This window comes from Sus scrofa, chromosome 1 (genome assembly GCF_054392235.1).
Source record: "Sus scrofa isolate SSC_HxYL_T2T_F1_AM1 chromosome 1, Sscrofa_HxYL_maternal_Yorkshire_Landrace_v2.0, whole genome shotgun sequence".
NCBI classification, from domain to species: Eukaryota; Metazoa; Chordata; class Mammalia; order Artiodactyla; family Suidae; genus Sus; species Sus scrofa.
The window spans coordinates 712,594-739,526 of NC_139383.1; the positions used below are offsets into that span (position 1 = coordinate 712,594).

Below are 26,933 nucleotides of genomic sequence, written 5' to 3' on the forward strand. Positions count from 1 at the left end.
AGACAAAAAGTTCTCAACAAATTACTAGCAGGTCAATCCAGCAATATATGAAAAGGTGAGACACGATTACCGAGGGACCGGCTGAGCAAAAAGAGGAAGTTAACGAACTGCATTATTCAGTCGGTAAAATAAAACAGGATCATCTCGGCAGGCCCCGAAGAAGCAGCTGACGAGACTGAACTCTCGTTTATGAGTGATTCGAGCAACAGCAGCAGTGGCGCGCCAAGGATTTCTTTCTTGTCCTCCTAAAAGCCTGCGTCAGGGTGTAGTGGGTTTACAGGGTTGTGTTAGTTTCAGGTGCACAGCAAGGTGGCTCCGCCGTGTGCCTGTATCTGTCTCTCCCTGGACGTCTTCAAAGAGATCACGTCCACCTGTGAAAAGGCCACGGCCACCAGCGTCGCTGCTGATCCCGCGAGGCCGGAGACCTTCTCCAGATGAGGAAGAATAAAAGGCTGTCGCCGCGGCCACTCGCGTGGGGACTGTCCTGGGGGCCCTGGTTGGGCAGTTCGCTCGCGTACACGCTGCCACAATGAGCCATCATCACCCCTTCCCTATGGGATCCTCGACCCCCGCAAGCGTCCCGGGGTCAAAGCTGGCGCCCGTCATCCCAGGAGATGGGCCCACGGGCCCTTCTGCCGCGTGGCTCCGTGAAGCCAGCGCCGCTTCCTCGGTGGCGCTCGAGGCTGGGGTCGCCCTGCGCGCCGTGTTGACGTCTCCGGCTTCGGCCGCGGCGACGTGCGGGCTGTTGGCAGGAGCCCGAGAGCCCGCGGGCTGCCGGCCTTAGGGAGAGCGTCCTCGTAGACGAGGTCCTTAGGGACCTTTCTCAGCGGCTGGGAAGCTGCGCCCCGCACCCCTGCTTAGTCACGTCTGTCGCTGTCACACAGGTTTTCCGTGGATCCCAGTCACCTCTGAGCCCGCGACCTAAACCTCGCTGGGGTGTCCATTGCTTGCGCCTGTCACCTTCCGGGCGGGACGATGACCCCCCTCCCAGGCCCCCTGTACACCCGAGCGTGTGCCTTCCTGTCGCCTCCCCGACACTCGCGTCTGGGTGGCCTAACGGATGATCTGGCATAAGCCGTAGGTGCTCAGAACCACCTGCGCACTCACACTGACAGCGAGACGGCCTCCTGGGGACACGGATCCAGCGATGACGTCCCTTCAGGGAGGAAGGTGTCCTCCGCTGGCGGCCGAGGTTGAGGCATGGGCAGAAGTTAGTGCTTAAAACTCCCAAGCATACTTTATCCCTCTGCCCTGACAAGCGCCCCTTTATCGCATCAAAGTAGAAACACACAGGGCTCTCAGTTTTCGGTGACTGAAGGTGACAAAGTTTCAGAGACGGTCGTGCAGGTTTGGCTGTTCTGCCGGGTCCTTCTCCAGTGACCAGTAGGAGAAACGATGGGCGGAGCGGCCAGGCGTGTGACGGGCCAGGCGTGGTGGCAGTGGTGGTGGGCACTGCTGCTTCCAGGCTGAGGCTCCCGTGGTGCTCGAATCCAATCCGCCGACCCGGGTCAGGCCCGCCCCGCGCAGGGCGCTGGGTTACCGCCTCCCGGCCTCTTCCAGCAGGCGCATGACTGAAGGTGGCAGATTTCCTGACGTGGGCAAGGTTTTCAGAGGGTTCTGGGTGGGAGAAAACCTGCCACCTCTCCGTGACGGGGACAGAGGCTCTTGCTGAGCGAGTGGACATGCCCGGGCAGTGGCGGCACTAGTTACACACGGAAGCTCGGCCGCGAGGTGAGGAATGGCCCTCTCCTTGCCCCTTGCTGCCAGGTCAGGGCTGGGACGTGCAGGCAGGTGGTGTTGGCCCCGGGTCTCCGTGCCGAGAGCTGAGGGTCTGCTGGCTCAGGGAGGGAGCAGCCAGGATGAGCTCCGCGGAGGACAAGAGCGGAGCGACGGTCACTTAGATTCCAGAAAACGTCGCAGGTCCGATAGCTCTCTTCCTTAGCTGTGTGACCGCCCTTCAAAGAGTGAAAACCAACCCCAGGAAGCCAGCAGCAGCCCTCTTTTATGAAACTATTAAAGTCAAGGGGTGTAGTTTCACGTGTGCGATGCAGTCTGTTCATCCATCACATGCGAGCGCAGTTCCCGGGCGTCTGAACCGCAGAAACCAACAGGCTGGCGAGATCGTCTCCACGAAGCCGTCGGGGGCGGAACACGGACCCCCAGACGCCGAGAGCGAGCGCCGTCGCGCCGGGCGGCGCCGGGCGGCCTGGGCAGGGCCGTGGGTCTGCCCTGGGCTCTTCCGTGAGTGGAGCCTCACGGCGGGTCTTCCGTCCCCATGCGAAGCGAAGGACGGTGCTGCTGTTTCGGAGTCACAGGTGGGGGCGGGGTGACGTATTTTAGGGAGGTTTGTGATGCTTTTCAGCAAAGTCATTCTCGAATCAATCGGAGAACTGAGACCTGTGTCTCGGGACCGGGTGAAGGGCCACGGATGGGTAGCGGAGGCCTCTCTTCGCCGCATTCACACAAGGGCGGGGGCGAAGGCGTCGGAGCCGGGAGGGTGCGAGGCCCGGCTCCTCGAACCCAGAACCCGTCCAGCCTGCACACCCTGCAGCCAGCTCCACACGCGAGGGGCAGGGGCCACGGCGGCCAGCGCCCAGCCCCGGTGCTGGGTTTCCGCACCGCCGAGGCCACTTCTTTCGCCTCCTAAAAGCTCAGAGGGGGTGCGGGTTGAGGGGGCCGTGGGGCAGCAGGGACGCGTCTGTCCCCTTGACCGCAGGGCACCAGAGGAGCGGGGCGGGGGCAGAGGCCCCCCGGCTTTGCTCCCCCTGCCTCGAGGCCACCGAGGCCGGGTGCCCTGCAGCACGGGGACCCCGTCCGCGATGACATAGCAGTAGATGTTTGTATTTGCAGCGTTTGAGCCACGGCCGTGGAAGGCGGTTCCGAGGATGCTTCGGGGTGTGGATCTAATATCTGGCCTGTGCGAGGGATCCGTTCCCGACGGCCTGGCAGAGACTCGGCCGCACACACGCCGGCTGTGGCCTCAGCCCCCGGCGCACTGCGGTCACAGGGGGCAGTGTGGCAGTGGGACTGTAATTTTAGCTCTGCTCAGTTTCTTTGTGAAGATTTATAAAGAAGCCCGACTTGAAAAATCTGTCTCTAAGTAAGTTGCCGTCTGAGTGATCCTCCACACGCAGGATTCCTGTCGCCCAGAACCCCGGTGTGACTCGCGGGGCGCAGGGCCGATGGAGTCTGTGGACTGTAAAAATACGCACGTAAAAATTTGCTTTCAGGGAGAAGCGGTATACGCAGCAGAAAGGCTCCGTCATTCCAAGGGAAAAGGTGCATTTTCCCCACGAGGCCCACGGACTCTGCTGCGTGCCTGCTGGCGGTGGTGGCCCTGAGGTTTCGAGGCCACGGTCCTTGAAAGGGGCTTTGATTTACTCACTGAAGGACAAGCCCGAGTTGAATTAAAGAGTGGATCATTGCTCTGATTTAATGAGTGTGGTTTGCCGGTGATAAGTAAAACCTCTATTCTTAGCATTTGTAGAACATGTGGTCATTTTATGGGAAATTTAAGATGCAGATCCCCAAAATCATATGTTGGTGGAATTTTTTTTACTTCAGCGATGATATAATTTCTGATGCATTCCAGCTTTTAAAGAAGTATTATGTATTACTTTGAAAATAGAAAATACGCACGAATAAAACAAAGCAAACAAAAAAAGGGAAAAAATCCCAACAGCTCTTAGATAATAGCTGCCCACGCCCGGAAGTAGCCCGTGTTGGCGTGTGGATGTTTAAGCGGTCGGGTATTCCCTGAACGTGTGTGTGGGAGTGTGTGCGTATACACACCCACACGTGCACACACTCGGAGCAGACGAGCCCCTGCTGTGAACGCTGTCCGGCTGTCCGTCTCGTGATCGCGCCGTGCCGCCCGCCTCCAGTCCTGACGGGCGGGGGCGCCGTCCCTCCCCAGGGGGTCCTGCTGATGTGTATTCAGGTGGCTGCTGACGCAGGGCCCTTGCGAGCATCCTCGAGGGGCGTGTTTATGCGCGTGTGATCATTGCTCTAGAGTAATTTCTCGAGGTGTCATTACTGAGTCAGGGTCCTCACTTTGAACAGCTTTGGATAAATATTGCCAGATTGTCTCCAAAAAGTTAGGGTCAACTTATATATCCGCTAACGGAGAAACTCTGCATCAAACCATAAAAATGATTTTAAAAATATTGTTAACACAGCTCCCAGGCCTGTGCCCAAACACAAGGGCCCAGGAGCAGGTATCTTACAGCCCCATTCTTGCAACGGGGCCCCTCGTTTTTTCCTCCCCAGCTCCGGAAGGCGGCTCCCCAGAGCAGAAAAGACTCAGAAAGGAACTGTGCTTGGGATCTTGGGCATAGATTTCATTCTTTTGTTATTTATTCACCCTTTAAATTATTTTTTCCATTGAAATATCTTTTTCCCTTTTAGCTATTAACCTCTTTCCATATGTTAGCAATAATTTTTCTCAAGTCATGATATTTAAAAAAAAGAAAATCCAAGATCTGTTTTTACCATTAGACTTAGGAGAACTGCCCCCTAAGCTCGACATATTCATTGATATTTTCCTGATTTTGTTTCATATTTACATGATTTGTTCTTATATATTTTAAATTTTATTTAAAATGTAATCCTGGTGGATTATATTTGTATGCATGGTTATTAGGTAAGGCCATCATCCATTTATTTTTCTTCCAAAGAATTATCTAGGCACCCCAAGTACTGCTTGTTTTTTCCTTACTAGTTTGAAATCCCATTTCCTTCATGTCATATTCTTGGGTCTGCGTCTTAACATTATTTTCCATTCCAGCACAGTCCACCAATTTTGCTTATGTACCTTTATAATAACTACTCCTCCGGCTCCTTCAAAAAGGGTTTACTTAGTTATTCTTTCAAAATAATTTTATTATGTAAAACTTGAAATATATCCAAAAGTAGGGGGAGTTCTCTAACCAAGTAAGAGTATTGGCTGTGAAGCCAAAAGACTTAAGTTCAAATCGAGGCTTAAGCAAGTTATTTACTATTTAATATCTTTGAGCCACAATTTGTGTTATTTAAAATGATTGCTTTATGTATCCATCTTATATCAGATTAAAAATAAAAGGACTTATACACAGACACTTTTCTATTCACCTGTTTAGTGACCTTTCCTCGTGTCCTTTATTTCTTCATGTGGATTGGAGTTGTCATCTGGTGTCTCTAGCCGGTCTGAAGGGCTCCCTTCAGCACTTGTTGTAGGTAGGTCTGTGCAGCAGACCCTGTCAGTTTTTGTCTGAAGGTGTCTTAATTCCTCAGTTTTTGAAGGATAGTTTTTTTCTTGGTATCTAGAATGGTTGAGATATTTTTTTGCTTTCAGTACTTTGAAAATGGCATCCTCCTGTCTTGGAATCCATGGTTTCAGAGGTTGGTCTACATGACGGATTGCTTCTGTCTTGCTGCTTTCAAGATTCTCACCTTGTTTTTTTCCTTTGGATAATTTCATGGTGATGTATCTAGGTGTGAATCTGTAAGTTTATTCTACTTGGAGTTTGTTGAGTTTCTTGAATATGTAGATTAATGGTTATCATCAAATTTGGGAATTTTTCAGACAATATTTCTGGAAATACTCTTTCTGCTGCTTCTACTCTCCCTCTGGGGCTCCCATTATGCATATGTTGATACATTTGATGGTGTCCCACAGGCTTCTGAGGCTCTGATCCTTTTTCTTCATTCTTTTTCTTTCCAGTCTTCAAATGGATACTCAGTTGACCTGTCATAAAGCCCACTGATTCTTCTGCCTATTTGAGTTGCTGTTGGGTCCCTCTGGTGAATTTTTCATATCAGTTGTTGTAATTTTCAACATCAGAATTTCTGTTTGGTTCCTAATATTTGCAATTTTTCACTCTTTATTGATCTTCTTTTTATCGATCTTCTTTATTGATATTCTCTGTACATCATTCTCAAACTTTCCTTTAGTTTTTAGGCATGATTTTCTTTGGCTTCTTGAACATATTTAAAGTAGCTTATGTAAAATTGTCTAGGAGTTCCTGTTGTTGCTCAGCAGAAACGACTCTAACTAGCATCCACGAGGACTCAGGTGGGTTAAGGATCCAGCCTTGCTCAGTGGGTTAAGGATCCAGTTGCTGTGAGCTGTGGTGTAGGTGGCAGACCCAGCTCACATCTGACTTTGCTGTGGCAAAGTGAAGTCTTTGTCTAGAGAGTCCCATGTTTGGGCTTCCTCAGGGCCAGCTTCTGTTGTTTGTCTCCTTTCCTGTGTATGGTGTAATACTTTCTTGTTTCCTTGTATGAATCATAATTTCTTTGATGCTGAAAACTAGTTATATGAACATTATAAAGCTGTCCCCCTAGAAACCAGATTCTCTCACCTTCCCAGGATAATTTTTTTTTATTGCTGCTTATTGCAGATTTTTTATTGTCTTTTACTGACTTTCTTAAGGAATTCGGTAACTTCTGTATCTATCATTTGTCACTTATGACTGCTGAGGTCTCCATCCAGTTAACTTAGTTGTCAACGAATTGTTGGTAGAGCTCTCCTTAAATGTCTGGAGCCAAATGATTTCCCATCTTTGAACCCGAGCTCTGTGTGTGTGTGTGTGTGTACACACGTCTTCAACACGAAGCACGGCAGTGTAGCAGTCTGTCTTACAAGTCCTACACTCCTTCAAGAGCTTCAAGGTCAGCCATAGGTGAGAACTGAGGTCCTTTTCAGACCTTTCTTGAGCACGTGCTCAGCCCCAGGTGTGCATGTGGACTTCTAGAGTCCCGGGAAGGTGGCAGAGCTGCTCAGGTGCTTCTGAACATCTCACTCTCTTGCCTTCCTTCCAGGGCTTTGGACGGTGTGCGGTTGGCCCCAGATGTTACCTGTCATTCAGGAAGCAGTAACTCAGGCACTTGCCTGTAGCCATTTCAGACCAATGCTTTAGCACTGGGCCAGTCCTGGGTCAGGTGAAACAGAGGCAAGGCTTTTGATCCACTCTTCCAGGGGGACAGCAGATAGGTGAAAATAAATGATTAAAATTCTTGTAAATGAGGCCTTCTTTCCTGCTCCAACAAATATAGAACATGCAGTTAATTATTTTCATGGCTGCCTCTAAGCAAAGGAGTTGGGAATGGAACTCGAGTAAGTCAGACAGCAAACATCTTGTGGTTCTTACTGAGACTCAGCTCTTTTGTTGAGTAAATGCGCTCAGGGTTCCTGCAACCCCTTATTTAATTTTCAGACTTCTGAGAAAAAGCTAATTCTGACAGTTGATGCCAGTTTTTTTCATCGCTTTTATGGAGGGGCAGAAGTTGGAATTTCTTATTTTTCTTTTCTTTTCCTCGGAGCTACTCTTGTGATTTATTGCTTTAGCTGAATGTCAGAGTTATTTATGCACACTGAGGTTTAGACTTGGATTACATTTAATTCATAGATCAATTTTCAGGGAATTGAGATCTTTATAATTTTGACTATTTCATTCAGGAACATTATATGCTTCTCTGCTTCCTAGTGTTATTTTATGTGTCTCTTTGTAAGTTCTCTAAAAGTATAGGGTTCTTTCACACATTGTAAGTTCATCCCTCCTGTTTTACTTCTATCGTATTTATTTAAAATATTTATAAGAGATAAGTATATAATAAATATGTATGCATATTTATATTTATTTTGTAATACTGAAATAGACCATGAAGTCTATTCTTTTATTGTATTTCCTAAGAATATGTTGTTGGTATGAAAAGAAATTGTCAATTTGCAGATAATTCTTTTATTGAATATTTTTATTCACATGGCACCTCTAAGGTTTTAAAGTAACTACTCTTATGCAAATAGTGAGAACTTTGACACCTTATTTCCAAATTATGCTCCTTATTTTATTCCAATGTTTTATTAGATGATATTTACAATGGGTATTATATCAGTAGGGTGGCAGCAAAGCATCCTTGTTTAATTCTGGCCTGTGGATGTAGTTTTTTAAATTATAAAATGGTAGGTTTTAACAACAGAGAAGTTTCCGTAGCTGTAGATATGGTGTCAGTGAGTTTAGCAGAAATGGCTACAGAGCATCAAAGGTAAGCATGCTTTTCAGTGTTGGCTTGAATTTTTTCCCAGCGTTCTTAAGTACGAGCTTGTTTTACTAAGAGATCTAGGTACTCTCACTGTCCTTTGTCCTTTTTTCTTCTAATCGCTAAATGTAATATATTGAAAACATATATAAAGCAAATGTGTACAATTCAGTGATTTACTATTGCGCATTGTACCAACAGATTCTGTATCATTTCTCCGAAAATATATTCATTACTCTTGCTTTTGTTTTTTTGTCTTTTTGCCATTTCTTGGGCCGCTCCTGCGGCATATGGAGGTTCCCAGGCTAGGGGTCGAATCGGAGCCGTAGCCACCGGCCTACGCCAGAGCCACAGCAACATGGGATCCGAGCCGCGTCTGCGACCCACACCACAGCTCACGGCAAGGCCGGATCATCAACCCACTGAGCAAGGGCAGGGACTGAACCCACAACCTCACGGTTCCTAGTCGGATTCGGTAACCACTGCGCCACGACAGGAACTCTTCTGTTTGTTTTTTTAAACTACCCTTTCTTCTTAGAATAATCCAACTTTTCTTAATGTGCTATGCTTTTAATATACTGAGGGATTTGCTTTGCTGTACACCTGAAACTAGCACAGCATTGTAAGTCAGCTCTGCTTCAGTAGGAAATATATGCCGAGGGCTGGATCTCCATGGTGTATTTTGATTTAGACGTTTATGTTCATCATTGGGTGCGTGCGTGGGTGTGTCTCTGCTCGTAGGCGTCTTGTTGCGTTTTCCTGGTGGCGGCCTTGCTTTTAGTGCTTTCTTTCTTTATGCAACCTGAAGTAAAGTGAGTCTAGACCTGGAATTTGTCAGTCATTGAACTGTGTAGATTGCCAGCTGACCGTAACGTCTGCAGGCATGATGTGTCCAGTGGCTCAGGGTAACGGCTGGAAGCCCCCGGCGCAGGCGCTGTGGGGAGGGGCTCTGCTGGCCCGACGCCTCCTGCTTCCTCCCTGCGCTCTTGGTCCTTCGGTCTCGGAGCGGGGCGCACAGGGGAGGGCCCCGCTTCTGACTGCGGCGTCTGTATCTCCTAGTGCAGGACCTGGCAGGCGGCACACGCTTGATGCATAGTCGGGAGCGCCTGCTCCACACCGCAGCTCACGGCAACGCGGAACCAGTGAACGACCGACCACAGTTTCCAGCGCATGTGCTGTTGGATTCCTCTAGAAGCTCGCCTGTGAGCAGCGCACTGACGGAAGTGCCATGTTCGTTCACAGTCCCGTTCCCGGACCCTCCGCCGCAGGCCTCATCATTATCGGGAAGTTGTTGTCTGAACGCGTCAAGGTGGACAGATTCCACGCAGGCAGTGAACAGTGGGCTCTGAATCTAAAATGTTAAGACGTGGCTGTAAAGTACCGGATGCTTCTCTCGTCGAGACACGAGTGCCCAGGCCTCTTCCTCACGAATCTGTGTGTCCTGATGACCGTCCTGACGCTTCAGCGGGACCGAAGGAGCCGTCTGCGTTCCAAGGCCGAGCCAGCGAAGCTCACGCGGCTTCCACTTTGTTGGCTGGACTCTTTGCCCTTGGGCACCGAGACACCCCGTGAGGCCGCTGTGCCGGAGGCTTGCGGAGGTGCCCCTGCAGCAGCCCAGCTGAGCCCAGCAGGTGACGGCCATCCGTGCGACGTGGAACAGAGTCCCCGGCTGGACTTGCCTGGCTCTTGACCCACAAACCATGAAATGTAAGGAAATGGTTCTTGCTGATCTTCAATGGCCAACCCACGGCCTGTGGAAGTTCGCGGGCAGGGGTTGAATCCGAGCTGCAAGGGCGGTGTATGCAGCAGCTGCAGCAGGGCTGGATCCTTAAGCCACCGCGCGGGGCCGGGGATCAAGCCGCACCTCTGCAGTGACCCGAGCCGCTGCAGTCAGATCCTTAACCCTCTGTGCCACGGTGACAACGCCAAGAAAATGGTTATTATTTTAAATGACTCCGTTTTCAGGCAGCTCATAATGCAGCCATATATAAATAATTGGAACACCTTTGTGTGTGTGTGTGTGTGTGTGTGTGTGTGTGTGTGTGTGTGTGTGTTTTACATATTATTTCTTAAAGGTGTGTTTTCTTAGTCTATCTCCATTTCTTAGCGTTGGTTGTGATTTTACCCTTCTTTAGGCATTAGTGGTTTTTCGTTTTTCACATCGTCTCCTTCCTGTCTCTTAACAGAAGTCTTAAGAAGAGACCGCATCAGGCCTGCGAGGCAGGAACTAATTTTCCCACACTTTCCCTTGCAGCACTGAACGTGACCTTCCGTTACTATGCTATCGAAGGTGGTTCAAGCCATTACAGCCCATGTGTTAAAAAGCAAACATAGACAAAGGGTGCTCTTGCGTCTGGCGATGCAGCATTCACGTGTGCAGCTTCCAGACGCGTTTTAAAGGACGTAATTAAAACCCGTCTCGCGTGTAGTCTGGTCTCTTACTGTATCTGTCATGACGCATTTCCTTGCCTTGTTGCTAATTTTGGTTTCTTCTCGAGTAAAGCAGCGAAGTGGAGGAATACAATCTGAAGGTCCTTTTGGGGCCTGTGATGTGTGGACGGCGACTTTGTAGATTTGTTAGATTTTAAAACTGAACTTTCTGGTCGTCTAAGAGGTCACATGATGAGTGGGTTTTGAAATGTTTGACTTTTTGACTCTCTGCTGTTGGTACATTAAAACAGACTACACAATTAATTAACCGCGTGACCCAGAAGCCAAAGCCATGGGGAAAATCCCCCACAGGCCCCGTGGCCCGGAGCCACTGAGAGGCCCCACCATGTGCTTGCCTGACCCTCGCTTCCTGATTTATTTCGAATTCTTAGCTATAGGAAGAGAGCGTAATTTGTTTATAGTGAAAGCTTCCCTGGTTTGCCTTGTTTTTCTTTTTTTTTAAGCCAATTGAAAATTGGGTGTGAACTGCTAATGACTGAAACTTGGTGTTTGATCTTTCCCTGCCCCGAGGGAAAACAAGCAGCAAGCAGGGTAGAGGACTCAGTGTTGGGGAATTTCATAATTTTTAAAGACTGAAGCAACAGCATGACGCGCCTTGTTAACAATAATATATTGTGAAGAAATGGCTTTTGCTTAAAGCTGTCTCGGAACTCACCCTGGGACGCTCAGGCCGTTGGTACCAGGCCACGTGCGGATGGCTCCGCGGGTCCTCACGGACCTTGGAGACCAGGAGACACACTGGGTCCCCGGGGGGACCTGCGGGTGTGGTACCTTCTTCTGAGCCGCTGCTGAGTGGGGGTGAAGAACTCCTTCAAAAGCATCGTACTTCCGTTTTATTTAGCAGCGTACTCCAATTATGTCTAAGGCCGAAACAGCATTTTGTAAAATCCAAGTCCAAGTACCGCGTCACCAAAGACGTAAAGAAGACTTGGCTGTCCCGGCGGGTCAGCAGCAGCGGACTGCGTCTTCAGGCACGTTCAGGATAAAGCTTTTGCACTTCTGAGGAGACATTCTAAGGTGACAAAGCCACAGGGTACTGCCTTGGGGAGGGCAGTTTGTAGCTGCCTGTCCCTTCGGTCCTGCTTCTCTCTTTAGAATTTTGCATATAGTCAGTAGAGCTATTTTCGCTGTCATCTGAAGTCCTTTGTTTGCAACAATGTAAACTGCCACCTGTAGGCAGATGAGTGTGGTAAAGGCCCTGAACCGGGGCCCTGCTTTTCCAGGCCCTGGCATTTTATGATGACTCCACCTTCCTTTCAGGAGAGTAGTACACAAAACAGGAAGTGATCCATCCATCCATGCATCCATGCGTCCATGCATCCATCCATGTGTCCATCCATGCATCCATCCATACATCCGTCCATCCATGCGTCCATCCATGCATCCGTCCATCTATCCATCCATCCATCCATCCATCCATCCATCCATCTATCCATCCATCCATCCTTCCATCCATCCATCCATCCTTCCAACCTTCCATCCATCCATCCATCCTTCCATCCATGCATCCATCCGTCCTTCCATCCTTCCATCCATCCTTCCATCCATCCTTCCATCTATCCATCCATCCATCCATCCAACCTTCCATCCATCCATCCATCCTTCCATCCATGCATCCATCCGTCCTTCCATCCTTCCATCCATCCTTCCATCCATCCATCCCTCCATCCATCCATCCTTCCATCCATCCATCCATCCTTCCATCCATCCTTCCATCCATCCATCCCTCCATCCATCCATCCATCCATCCATCCATCCATCCTTCCATCCATCCATCCATCCATCCATCCATCCATCCATCCATCCTTCCATCCATCCATCCATCCATCCTTCCATCCATCCATCCCTCCATCCATCCATCCTTCCATCCATCCATCCATCCTTCCATCCATCCTTCCATCCTCCCATCCATCCTTCCATCCATCCATCCTTCCATCCATGCATCCATCTCCCTGTCCATCAGTCCAACCATCCATTTTTCTGTGAATGACAACTGAAAACCTTGTAAGAGGGACTGAAGTGGTATCTAGAGAAAAAGTTGGAAAACCTTCTTTTAGTAAAGGGCCAGATAGAAAATCTTTTAAGCTTTGTGGGCCAAGAGGAAAACTGAGGATATTAGTATGTACTTATTTCATAAGACAGGAAACAAACCTCTATAATGTTTTCATGAGCGACTCTCAAAATGTAACTATAAGATTGTGTGCAGGTTTTGTTTTTTTTTTTTTTTTTTTTTTTGCAATACAGACCTACAGCTGAAAAGGATGAAATCATGTTTTGGGGGAATGGTAATATTGTGTTTAATTGGAGTTCAAAGTTAACAAACCTTATCATCAAAATTAACTGCAAATGTTCATCTATTAATGCTTATCTGTCACGAGATTATACACATTTCATCTTTGAAAATGTCTTTTCACACAGATAGGCATTACCGAACACTGATACCAACCCACAAGCACTGATTTCAGCTGGGTGTAGTCAGTGCTTGGCAGACCCTTGAGGAAACCGCTGGATTTTACCCTCGGTGTCTGCCGCCTCTGCCTCACCAAGTAGCAGGTTACGCACCTTCAGCTGAAGGTGTGATGGCAGCTCCGAGCGGGCAGCCAGGTGGATTTTGAAATGTGGACATTTCTTTTGCCCTTGTGTTGAGGTCTGTAAAGCACCGCTGCAACCGGGGGCCTTGTCTGAGCTCGGGAACTGTTTCTGCTTCGAATGTGTGTAGGATGGAGACCCCGACGACATGGGAAGTGCACAAAGCCACCATTACTTGTGATTCAAACATTTGTTGTCATCCAAATGATGACTTCAGCACAGAATTATAAGTATGGTTTTGCCTGGTAATTTCAGGGCGACTTTATTAGAACAGCATCAAGCCACTTCCACAGTCGTTCCAGCATTTGGTAAAAATGATGGAAGGCAGGCAGTTCTCACTGAGAAAACTTTGTCTCCACCTTGAGCTCAACTTCACTGGTGCCGAGCTCCTGGGCTGCCACGTGGTGAGCAAGTCAGCTTGTATTTCCGACAAACCTCACAGGGCTGGGGAAGGTCGGGTCTCCCAGGGCAATGCAGGTCACCAATGCACTCCCAGCTCAGAAGGACAGGATCCGTCAGAATGCCTTCTGCAAAGAGCCCCAGCTTTACACACTTTGAATTCTCAAGAGAGTTGTCAAGCCTTCTCCACCATCAATTTTAACACATCGTAGTGGATTCCACTTCAGGTTGTATCAAATCCATGTTTTCTCAATTGATTTAAAATAGTCTCAGTGGTAGTTGCTCCGTCTCTGACTGAGACTAATTCTTCAAGCACTCTGAGCTCCTGACTTCTTAAATCAACAACGCTTGAGGAAATATTACCAGTAACATTTGTTAATGCATCAGGAGTCGTGGAGAAGCTCTTGCGATAATTTGCCTTGCTATTAATGAACTACTGAGGCCACTGTCCTCAACTCTTAAATCTTCAAGCCAAAAGGCTAACGGTCTTCTTGAGCTTAATTGCTGGGCACTCATTTCTGTGGCTGCTGCAATCAGCGTGATTTAATTAACTCACAGTGTGTTCATAGCCCTCCTTGTTGAGCTGTGTGGAGGTAGCCTGTTTTAAGCTTTCTTACTTTTTTCTGGCCATGTCGTCTGCGAGTCCTGATGAGCCCTGGTCTGGCCTGTCAGTGGACAAGACACCCTTTGAGCTCAGCTCAGAGGGTATTAGCAGAACAAGCGTGATGCTGGAACAGTTCTGTGACACAGCCATCCACTGCCGCTGCATCCCAGACCCGGCTCACTGAGCCCACTTTCTCTTCTGGTTTTGACAAGGTGGTGAATGTGCTCTGGAGATAAAATGTCCTGGCTCACGGCAGTGCGCAGGTCGCTGGAGATGCCACCCATGGGTAGGGTGTGGCCGTGGCCCGTGGTGCAGCCCTCGGAGCCACATCCAGCCTCCGGCATCACCACCCCCTCCGCGCGGGAGCAGCAACTAGCCAGTGACAGTATGGGAGCACCTGGATGTGACTTTATTTGTAGATGCTGGAATTTGAACTTCATGCCATTCTCATGGGTCACAAAATATTCCTTAATTTTCCCAACCATTTGGACAGGTCAGCATGGCTCTTAGCTCGCTGGGCAGACAGAAGTGGGCTGTGAGCAGGGCTGGCTCCGAGCCTGGTTTGCTGACTCACGGAGCAAAGCCTCGGGGAGATCAGGTGCAGTCTGCAGTGAGCGGGTGGGGAGGGTACAGTTCCCACCCTGGCTAACGGCTCCCAGAGCTTCGACTTGTCACCCAGGCTCCTGGTGACGCGCCATCACTCCTTCACTCAGCAGAGGGGTCAGAGATATGGCCAGCTGCCAGCCGACCTGGTGGGGAGCCCCACCGTGGGCCTGCAGAGACGCCGGGCTCCTCCTGCAAACTGCTGCCTCCCTCCCCCTCCGCCGCCTCCCATCGGGTCCAACCAAGGACAGGGAGGAGGGAAATGCTGCTCTGGGGACATAATTGGCATTTGTGCTTGTCTTATTCTTAACCAAGTCCGTTAAGGAAAAAGAGCCCCAAAGTACAGATTGGAGACTTGAACTCGAAATGGAAAGAACGGTGGCTTTTGAGAACTCAAAATATTTTAATTTTCTTTTAAAAACTCTAAATGCCTTAAGAAGGTGTTTAATCTGATGTTATTTATAGCCCTGAAGTGTAGGCAGTTTTGTTTGAAGTCTAACCCGTGTAGAGATGCAATGGATGTAGAGTTAACACTGTTTTTACCGTCCACGGGGCTCCCTGAGTGATAAAGACGCATTTTCAGACCACGAAGCTAAGGCCCAGACGCCCACCCAAAACAGAGCAACCGAGTGGCAGCAGTCCACGTGGAGCGGCTGGCTCTCCTTCGGCCCCCAGGCTGCAGAGCCCGGGTCCTCACCCCACTTGTGTGCAGCCCAGCAGCGCAAGGGCCCCGGGAGGATGAGGGTGAGGGGCGCGCTCCTTGAAGCTGCTGCCTGGGGTCCACAGCTTCCCTGCGGTGGCCACGTCTCTGCCTCCTGACCTGGTCGCGCCTGGCCTGGCTGCATTCTTCCCTGTGAGCCCGCTTTTGTAAATTCCCTGCGCCCCGTTGTTTCTGGGAGTTTGGGGAATCACTACCGGTCTCTCCCCTCATTCAGTCAGACCTGCTCCGTGTCTTGATGACTTTGGGGTTCCAGACAGCAGCTACGAGGGAGGCAGGATTTAGAGGTTATCATTCAGGCCTTTGGGGAAGTTTTGTTCTCTATTCGGAACGGCACCCACAAGACCTCTGCCTCTTGTTCGGGGAGCGCTTCCTTCGAGCGCTTCCTTCAAGCGAACAGATGAAGCTTGCGGTTGCTCCGTGGGTGTTGTGTAAGGCAGGGCACCGTGATGGCACACGGGCTGCGGCACGGAGTCTGATGCTCGACTCCCTGGCAGTTACGTGACGTGCTCCGTCCGAGGGGAACATGGCGAAAGTGGAAAGCCTGGAGAAATTAGTGCCTGGACCGCCTCCAGGTACGACCTCCAGAGTTAGAGTATTTCACTTTTTAGCGCAGCTGAAATACGGCACAGTTACAGAGAAATGCAATTCCGCTGAAAACAGGGAAGTGTCATCAAAGTGCAAACGTGCACTGTGGAGCTAACTGCTGGAAGCCTTGTCTCCCCCGCTACCAGCTTGGAAGGCACTAGCTAGCGTTCGTACTCGGCAGAGTGTTTGGGAGGCCACAGGCCGCAGAGCACAGAGCTTCTCACAGGGCGCCCGGAGCAGCAGCCTTAGCTCCCTGGGAGCAGCCCCGTGGACAGAACTAGATCCTGACAATTAGCGAGCGATTTTTGCCTGATTGGAGCTTATCAGGGTCTAAAGAGTACACTACTTAAGTAGCAAAGTTAAGGCTGGTGCATTTTTGTATAATCTCTGTTCATTGCCAGAGGGAAATCTGCTCAGCCGTGGCCTGGTCACTGTCACATGGAACCCCGTGTGCCACTTACTCTGATAAACGACAGCCAAGTAATACTGCCTCTGTTGACAGGTCTCCTCTAAGGATCTGCGGCAAATCACACAAAAAGTAGAAGATAAAGTTTTCATTTCTTTTGCAGACACCCTAAGCCTAAAATAATTGGTTTTCACCAAAGCCTTGAGAGGATGCTAAGAGGGGGCAAGACGATGGCGTCCTCGAAGGCAGAGGTCTGCTGTGTTCCCAGCTTCTTTCGGAGCTGTTCTGATAGTCATCAAAGCTGAGGGAGTTTTGCAGTCGGCAGCGTTCCCATTATTTAGATTCTGTGATGAGCATTTTACTGCATTTGCTTTATCACATTAACTTATCTGCTCAGTAATCCATCTGATTTTTGATGCATCTCAAAATGGATTTTATACATCAGGATGCGTCCCGCCAATACCTCAGCACCTGCAGTTTTAACCTGAGATTACCACTTGAAACCAGAATTTTGTCCCACTTATTAGCAAAGCTTCCCTTTAAAGGCACAGGAGCCCAGCATATGACACCAGGGATAAAATCGAGACTAGATGGGCTTTTAATTTTATGGCTTTTGGGCTGAAATCCTGTGTAGGTGTTGAGCCAGATCGATACAGGTTTAAAATAATGGAGAAAGGATGTATGAGTGGCAAGCGCTTAACTGACAGTTGCTTCTTCCATGTGGTCGTGGGAACACGGAGCAAGCCCAGGAAATTAAGCAGAAATTAAAAATGTTAGCAGCCCACATGCGCTGAAAAGTCCCCAGACACGTAGCTGACAAGTTTGCTTGCAATTTTTTCCCAGTCAAACACTCTCATCTCGACTCCAAAAAAAAAGAGCGTGTAATGAGCTGAGGGATGACAAGCCGCGACATCTGGGGACAGCGCTTGGAAGCCAGAGAGAGGGTGCCATTCCCAAATGCCCGCACTCGTATTTCTTCCCAGAAATGTTTCACAGTGCTCGGGGCGGGGGGGACCGGTCACCCGTCATCAAGTTGGTGAGGATCGGCCGACTGACTGGGGGTCAGCACCTGTGGGAGGTCTCCGTCTTTGGGCCCGTTAGTGCCCACCCTCGATCTGGATTTTTCTTATTCGTTCCGGTTACACTGGCTGCACAGCCCTCGCCGTTTTCTTGGTGGTGGTTGTGAGTGGCCCATCGCACTGGTTATCCTTGACCTCCCGCACCCCTTTGCTGGAACTCCAGCTCTCATCTGAAGGCTTGGGAGCTGCTAGCAGAGGACATCCCAAGATTTTCAGGCCACCTCCTCACTCACCAGAGAAGTCCTGTGTTCAGACGCAGCCAGAGGAGCACCTGACAGGTGTCTTTTGACCCGTGTGTCCTGGCAAAGTTCATGGCCAGTGTGACAATTTGAACTTCCTTTTCTTTCTTTTCTTTTTTTTTTGGCTTTTTGTCTTTTTAGGGTCACACCCATGGCATATCGAGGTTCCCAGGCTAGGGGTCTAATTGGAGCTACAGCTGCCAGCCTGCGTCACAGCCACAGCAACGCCGGATCCAAGCCACGTCTGCGACCTACACCACAGCTCACGGCAACGCCGGATCCTTAACCCACTGAGCGAGGCCAGGGATCAAACCTGTAACCTCTTGGTTCCTAGTTGGCTTTGTTTCCGATGCGCCACGATGGGACCTCCCAACATGTGGTTTCTCATTCATTATTTCCAAAGGTTATGATTCGTATGATATTGACCTAGTCCTGAGAGAGTGACCTGCTTCCTGATTAATTTTCATAAAATCCCCATGTGTTTCTGAAAGAATATGTGCATATCGTATGACTGTTGTTACAGGATTCTCCCTAATACCTCTTAGGTCATGTCTTGACGAAACTCGGTGTTTCTCGGATCTTCGAACACGTGACGGTGGATGCTCTTGGCCCTTGGACGTGTGTGTTCAGCAGGGGGACCGAAGCCCGCCTCTGGGTTCATGCTGCGTCGCTGTCTGCTTGCTCCCTCCCAGCCCAGTGGGCGTCCGGAGGCTCCGTGTGCAGTGGGTGGGTTTATCTTCCCGGGGGTTTTGCTTTGTGTGACTGCTTTTCATTCCTTTTATCCCCCACTTATGTTTATGGAGTTAAATTAATTGTCTTTCATATTAACAGCACCACACTGGCTTTATATGGGCTAGTATTTACGTGGTGTAGTTTTCTCATCTGTTTACTTTCGATCTTTGTAGTAGAATTTCTTAATTTTATAGTTGCTGCCTTTTAACCAGAGAATTTACACATTCACAATATTTTGGGCGACCGATATATTTAGATTTACTTTTACAAATGAATTTTGCTGCTTTTCGTCCTGTGCTTTGATTCTTTCGTTTCCTTTTCTGCCTGTGAAAGGTTGATTTATGAATATTTTTTCCCAGGGTTGGTTGGACACTACAGATTGTAGTTCTGTTGTGTTTTAAGTATTCCTCCAATGTTGTAACTGATATACCTAGTTACACATTTTAACGAGGCTGTCTGAGATGACCCAGGGTCTGTTTCCCACTGGACAGAGCCCTGGGCAGACCGATGTGGCGTCCTGAGCTTGTGACTGTCTAGTGTCCGTCCGTTTCTGTCACTGCTTTTTCTCGTATCTCGTTTCTTCCGCTAGGTCACCTTCTCGTGTTGAAATATGACTTTTCACATTATCGGCCCCGCCGTGAGATGTCGGAAGGGATACTGGCCTCTGAATCTATGAAAATTCCTCGTTTTGCCTTCGTGCCTGGATGCTGGTTCAGCTTGGTGTACGTTTCTAGACTGACAGGATGAGCATATTCATAATAATCTCATTCGTAACACTCTGAAGATACTATTTCATTGCATCCTGATGTCTGATGCTGCTCATGAGGCATCTGCCCTCTTTTGCGTCTTCAAATGGTGGGGCCCCCAAAATGCCTGTGTTATTCCCCCCGGATTCTATTAGATATATGTTTGAAAAAAGAACCAATAGCCTACATCTCATCACCGCGTGCTGTTTCCTTAATAGCATTTTGCAACTATGGGGAAAAAAATACTTTTGAAACTCTTAAAGTGTCATCCACAGCACTTAACTAAGCCTTTGAATCGGTTTATCCCCGAGTCGGGGTTTTGGAGGGTCCCTTGCTAGTCTCTTCCACCGAACGGTTTAAAACGCGTTCTGTCTCGGCAGGCGGCCTTCTGAGACCTTTTCCACTGTCGCTTACAATTTCCAATGTGTTTTTATCACCTTCACCTTCTTATATTTTTCTGCAATTCGGAAAGTAATTTCCTGTTTTTTCTAATTTGGCTATTGGCCATTCATCTCTTTGGGGATTTTCAGCATATGTATTTTTTTTTCCCACTGTACAGCAAGGGGGTCAGGTTATCCTTACATGTATACATTACAATTACAGTTTTTCCCCCACCCTTTCTTCTGTTGCAACATGAGTATCTAGACAAAATTCTCAATGCTACTCAGCAGGATCTCCTTGTAAATCTATTCTAAGTTGTGTCTGAAAAGCCCAAGCTCCCGATCCCTCCCACTCCCTCCCCCTCCCATCAGGCAGCCACAAGTCTCTTCTCCAAGTCCATGATTTTCTTTTCTGAGGAGATGTTCATTTGTGCTGGATATTAGATTCCAGTTATAAGTGATATCATATGGTATTTGTCTTTGTCTTTCTGGCTCATTTCACTCAGTATGAGATTCTCTAGTTCCATCCATGTTGCTGCAAATGGCATTATGTCATCCTTTTTAATGGCTGAGTAGTATTCCATTGTGTCTATATACCACATCTTCCAAATCCAATCATCTGTTGATGGACATTTGGGTTGTTTCCATGTCCTGGCTATTGTGAATAGTGCTGCAATGAACATGCGGGTGCATGTGTCTCTTTTAAGCAGAGTTTTCTCCGGATAGATGCCCAAGAGTGGGATTGTGGGGTCATATGGAAGTTCTATGGGTAGATTTCTAAGGTTTCTCCAAACTGTTCTCCATAGTGGCTGTACCAGTTTACATTCCCACCAGCAGTGCAGGAGGGTTCCCTTTTCTCCACAGCCCCTCCAGCACTTGTTATTTGTGGATTTATTAATGATGGCCATTCTGACTGGTGTGAGGTGGCATCTCATGGTAGTTTTGATTTGCATTTCTCTTATAATCAGCGATGTTGAGCATTTTTTCATGTGTTTGCTGGCCATCTGTATATCTTCTTTGGAGAACAGTCTATTCAGGTCTTTTGCCCATTTTTCCATTGATTGATTGGCTTTTTTGCTGTTGGGTTGTGTAAGTTGTTTATATATTCTAGAGATTAAGCCCTTGTCGGTTGCATCACTTGAAACTATTTTCTCCCATTCTGAAAGTTGTCTTTTTGTTTTCTTTTGGGTGTCCTTTGCTGTGCAAAAGCTTTTCCGTTTGATGAGGTCCCATGGGTTTATTTATTTTAAATTACTCCTCAGACCATGATTTTCATTTCAGATTTATCTGGCGTGCAGTTATTTTCCAACTGTTATTTAGTTTCTGTCTTAGCATTCAGTTAAATGTTTTATCATTTTGGTTTACGGATTCGGTTTTTGTTGAAAAGGTGCTCAGTCTTCCTCTTTCTGCTTCTTTGCTGCTTCTCCCGGGACTGGGTTTCTGTGACGGCGTTTCCCACATTCTCTGGGTCCCGAGCGCAGAGCCCTGGGGTGGGGCCTCCCGCGGGTGACCGAGGGCCCTGTGCTGGTCGTTTCAGGGCAGGGACGTCCCCCTCGATGCGCCTGGGTGTCCTTTTCCGTCCAAACTGCAGCTCAGGCCACTGTGACCGTCAGCGCTGATCAGGGGCAGAGGAGCCCCCACTGTTCCTGGGCCCCCAACTGCGGAAACACTTCCTGCCGGGAGCTGGGAGCTCAAGGCAGAAGCTCGTGTTTCTGTTTCATGTCTTTTTTTTTTTTTGGCCATGCCTGTGGCATGTGGAAGTTCCCAGGCCAGGAACTGCACCCGGGCCACAGCAGTGACAACACTGATTCCTTAACTGCTAGGCCACCAGGGAACTCTTGTTTCTGTTTCATTACTGCTCGTGGAAATTTTGTTTTCAGCCTGGCTATGCCAATTTGTTTTTCTCTGGTTATATTTTGTATATAATTTCTATGTTTGAAATAAAAGAACTGCCTCAAAGTATGAATTAAAAACTCAATCTTTAGCAGAAGTTTCATTTAGACATTGAATAATGCAACTTTAAAAGGGGTTGGGAATTAGGAATTTCACACTTCACATATAGAGTACAAACCTAAAAAAAAGTAATTTTTGGCATCCTGCTGTGGTGCAGTGGTTAACAAATCCAACCAGGAACCATGAGGTTGAGGGTTCGATCCCTGGCCTCAGGCCCTTGCGTGGGGACGGGGCCCGTGGAGTCCCTGGTGGCTGGTGACCCTGCCCTCCAGCTCATCTCGGAAGTGGTGCTGATGGACTGTTCCAGAACGAGCCCTTCCCGGGGCTGCTGGCTCGGCACTGAGTCACCGGGAGCGTCCACCCCGGGCAGCCCTCTGTGTCGCCATCCAAATCGGAACCAGGCCCAGGCCGCCTCCCCGCCGGCACACAGGGCAGAGACGCGGAGCTCGGCTGGAGCCTGCGGATCCGAGTTCCTGGAACAGCTCACGGGAGAAGCCAGAGGCCGACCACAAAGCATTTCCACATGTTGGACTTCGGCAAACTGAAACGAAGTGGAAATATTTGTCCTGGATCAGAAATGTCTGAGAAGTAATGAAATTAGAGAGTTTAAATCTGTGCAGAGCTCGGCCTTGGCTGCGCGGTGGAAGCATCTGGAGAGATTTCAGAGACCGGAGTGCCAGGCCCATCCCGGAAATCCAGTTCAGTGATCAGGACTGGGATCCGGTCAGTAGCCCGCGAGTCCCTGCGACGTCCAGATGGCCAAGACGTGGGGTGAGCGGGCGAGGCCCGGGCGGGTGACACCCGGCCTGCAGGAGAGGCTGGTCCCCTGCTGTGGAGCGGGTGCCGCTGCGTCGCGGGCCGTCTTTTCCAAAATGTGTCAAACCAAGCCGGTGACCGTCCAGGCTGTGCCTGGGGGACCGCGGCGCCCTCCCCAGCGCTCCTCTGCCGTGACGGCTGTGAAAGGAACAGTCTCGAGTGTAAACCAGGTTTAAGCTTTTAATCCGAGCTAAATCTTCGTACTTAGTGGAGTTCCCATCGGGGTTCAGTGGTGAACAAACCTGACTAGTATCCATGAGGACGTGGGTTTGATCCCTGGCCTCGCTCCGTGGGGTAAGGACCCGGCATTGCCGTGAACTGGCGTGCAGGTGGCAGACGCAGCTCGGATCCCACGTGGCTGTGGCTGTGGCTGTGGTGTAGACCGGCAGCTGCAGCTCCATTAGACCCCTAGCCTGGGAACCTCCATGTGCCACAGGTGCGGCCCTAAAAAGACAAAAGACCAGGAAAATCTCCGCCTCTGTCGGGCAGAGCACTGTGTGCAGAGACCACAGGCTTCCGCTGTGGAGGTGGAGCCTTACAGGCTGTTCACAGGAAGGGATTAACACCGGTCTACACCGGCCTGAGGAGCCCCCGGGGGAGCCAGGAGGCGGGCCGTGCAGACCCTCAGACTTCACAGCCAGGTGGGGTCCGCCTGGACGGCGGCTCTGCGCCTCGTGTTTCCCAGATGACCTCCAGCCCCGGAGCCGCACGACCCACCTGGAAGATAAGGTGCCAAGCGAAGGCGAACGCAGACGCGACGCGGGCGGAGAGATGAGTGCTGTTCCGGAGCCTCAAGCGCCGGCCGTTGACGTCCCTGAAGCCTCAGAACCAGGGCCTTTTGCGGGAACAGCTTCTGCCAAGTTAAAACTGGCGGGAAAGCAGTGCTGCTGGTGCCTGTGCATCCGTGAGGTGCCTTGTGTGTCACACACGTGAGTCTGCGTCTGTGCTAACATGCGCTGTGTGTGTACATCCACCCATGTTCTGAGGCATAATTACAGCCCTAACCCCGTTTGACAGATGAGAAAACCGCGGATAACTTACTCGAGGCTGCACACCTCCCTGGGTCTGCCCAAGCGCTGTTTCTGCCTCAATCCTGGAGAAATCCTTTTTTGTTTGTTTGTTTTACAAGATATTAACTATAGTTCCCTGCGCTATACAGTAGCTGCTCGCTGTTTCGTTATTTCATGTACAGTCGTGTGTGTCTGCTCCTCCCAATCTCCTGATTTGTCCCTCTCAATGGTCATTTGTATCGTTTTGTTAGAATGCACGTACAGGGGATGTCACAGGGAATGTGTCTTCCTCTTTATGACTGGCTTCACTTGGTGCAATAATCTCTAGGTCCATCCACATCGCTGCGAATGGCATTCTGGCGTCTTTCTTTACGGCCGAGTCGTATTCCACTGTATGTATGTACCACGTGGTCTCTATCCATCCCCGTTGACTGACATTTCAGTTGCTTCATCCTCGGTCTTCTTATCACTTTTACTCCATACGAGCCTCTAAGGTGGTTTTTCTTTGTGCAAGATTCGAGAGGGAGAGAGAGTTGGAGGGCCGTCCTTTTGGTTTTGTTCTAGCTATCAAACCAAGTTCAGAAATATCATAGGACAAGGGGGTTTTATGATGGATTAAAAAAGATGAAAAGCAATACATGATACTGTACCCTTCAGAGAGGTAATTTAAATTAGCTACAAACAAACTATTCTCATATTGCAAAGTTCTCCTTTTCTGCTCACTGTCATATTTGAAGTAATTAGATAAGAAAAGCATGGACACAATCTCAAGATTCTGCTTTAAAGAACAATCGAAAGTCTGTTCTCATTCCTCAGTTCCTTCTTTTAGTGGATAAGGCTGCAGAGTGAGTTTTTCGTGAGAAGATCTTAGACTTGTCTGCTCATCTACAGCTCTGTTCTCCTGAGGCACGAGAGCCGCGACTTCTGGCTCCCTTCAGCCAAAGACGAACAACGGCTGATTCGTTCTGGCACAAATATGTGTCGTGTTTGAATGAGGCAGGAGCCCGAGCCTGGCAGTTCAGCAGTGGTGTGTCTCTTCTCAGGCTCGAGATCTCCATTCTCGCCCCGTCCTCTTAGACGTGGTGCTGCTGAGCCGAGCATCTCCATCTGGCTCTTAAGTTATTGTTTTTTAGGATCTCTCCACTGTGCACACATAAGCTGTGTGATCCTGAAAAGGCATCTTTTTAAAGTTTTAGGCATTCAAACACCCAGAGACATCCCTTCCCCAAGTCCCCCAACAGCCACGGTGGAGAACGCCCCCCCGCCCCAGGCCTCCTGAGCTCCTGTGCAGTCAACGCCCTCTTTCCACCCCAGCCACTCACTTGATTTCTGGCCCCAACTGTTTTTTTTTTTTTTTAAGGAAATGACATAAATCGAATAATAGAGTGTGTGCTCAGGGCATGGACTCATGCATTCAGCTTTTCGGGGGGTCTTCATATTTTTTCACTTTCCAGCAGTTCGTTCCATCAAGGTTATGACGCTTGGTGTGCCCACTCACCAGTTGCTTGAATTTTAGTCTGTAATGAACACAGTACAGGAACGTTCATGAACAGCTCTTTGTGTGAATGCGTTTTTATTTTTCTTGGATACACACTTACATCTGGGATTTCTGCGTCGTATATTAAATGTATGTTTTACCTTATAAGAAACTGCCAAAGCACTTTCCATGTGACGATGCAATTCTGTGCTCCCAGAGATACGAGTGGATGAGAATTCCACTTGTTTCACAATGAGGGCAAGGTATGTTTTATTTATATAAAGCAAAAAGTGATTACACATGTATTTCAGTTGTGAATAAACCTATGTGAATCCTAAATAAAATATATCCCACTGATTTCAACTGTGCACTTAAAAATGCATGTTGGTTAAGTAGGATTTATCCCCAAATGAAAGACTGGTTCAACCTCAGGAGATCTAATGACTTAATTCACTACTTGGATAAGAGAAAATATTTTGTTATTTCAGTAGATGCAGAAAAAGCATTTGTGTCCACTATTGTGGGAAAAAGGGCTAAGTCAGCTTGATATTTTTCCTGTTAGATAATGAGAACTAAAAAGCATAGAAAGAAAAACAGTATGTTATTGGTTCAAACTGAAATAAAGCCATAGTGATAGCATAGAGAATTCAGAGATAGACTTGTTAAGTATGGGTCCCACAAAATGGTGGGGAAAGATAGATAATTTGGTACAATGTTTAGGAAAAATTGCCCATTATGAAAAGAAATAAAACTGTATTTCTGTTTAAACCTGCATACATCGAGTGACTTAAATGTCTAAGATTGAAATGTACTGTAAGTAAGTAGAATAAATTCTAGGAAAATAGCTTTGTGACTTCTGTTTGGAAGAGACTTTTTAAACAAAACTTGGAAAGTATAAAACACTAGGCAAAAAATGTTGGTGCCTGATTTTCATCAAAGTTAAATGTGCATTTTCAGTGGCAGACACCATGGCAGAGCTCCTGGCCAATAGCTGACAGTCATACTTAAAATGAGTGATATATAAAAAAGGGGGCCTTTGCTCTCACTGCGTCTCAGTCACTTGGGGCCTGCGCTCTGGTGTCCTTGCCCTACCCCGTTCTTACCGAACCCAAATCTCTGACTAGAGGTGGGCCCACTCCCTGTGGAAAAGATTCAGAATGAGGCCACCAGTTGAGAGTGGCGATTGTGCCTACTGTCCTGGAGGCTTAGCATAAAATGTGCCTTTATTATTATTTAATTTTCCTATAACTCATTTCGTTCCGTCAACGACAGTTTATTTTTTCCCTGGTTCTGATTAATTCTAGGTAAGAGTCCTTCAAATATTCCCTCTTCTCCATTCTCTTGGAGCTCTCTTTTTCTGGAACTCTTATTAAACAAATATTCTCTCCTCTGGAATTCCTATTAAATTAATAGGAATTAATAATAGTCTGATTAATAGACTAATTAATAATTAGTCTGTCATCTAAACTTTCACATATTTCATCCTTCCAACTCTATGAGCCAGATTCCAGATGATTTCTTCATATCTATTTTCCAGTTTACTAATTCTCTCTTCAGCTGTTTCTAATCAACTCTTCAATTCTTAATTCATCAATTGACTCTTTTTTAAAACTATAGTTGATTTATGGTGTTGTGACCATTTCTGCTGTACAGCAAAGTAAATAAATAAATATATATATATATATATATTTATATACACACACATATATATATTTCACACTAACTGCCCTGGAATTTGCAATCAGTGCCCCTGCTTCAGCTGGAATCGAACATTCACTCTGATGGGACAACCTCCTTTTATTTGAGGAAAGAAAGCATCCCCACCCCATAGCTTGTCCTTCAGCCCCACCGCTCTTCTGGGGACTTTCCACCCACACGGTTATCATAGGACTGTCCGGTTGCTGATCACACAGTCCCACGGGGGCCAGATTTTGAAATTGAAACTGAGAGGAAGCAGGGGCAAAAGGTGAAACCTGGTAGCTTAAGTGATCTAGATTTTGTTGCTATTTGTGGCATTTGTTTTGTTTTCTTCTGGCCACGTGGACCAGAGAATTAGAAACACATGGTTTCCAAGAGTAAGGAGACTAGGAAGTCATGCATCAGGGCTCAGACACAGGTGGTGAG

The 26,933-nt window shown here is 48.3% G+C and overlaps 1 protein-coding gene across 35 annotated transcripts in view; it reads left to right on the forward strand.

Annotated features, from left to right (window-relative positions):
• Positions 1-26,933, forward strand: part of WDR27 (WD repeat domain 27) — a 182,151-nt gene that overhangs the window by 111,712 nt on the left and 43,506 nt on the right. For 3 of the 35 annotated variants that reach the window (XR_014843004.1, XR_014843005.1, XR_014843003.1), the window contains exon 25: positions 9,084-9,726. The exons of the other annotated variants lie outside the window; for them this stretch is intronic. The gene's annotated coding sequence lies outside the window, so the exon portion shown is untranslated. The remainder of the gene's footprint in view (positions 1-9,083; positions 9,727-26,933) is intronic. 35 annotated transcript variants of the gene reach the window in all.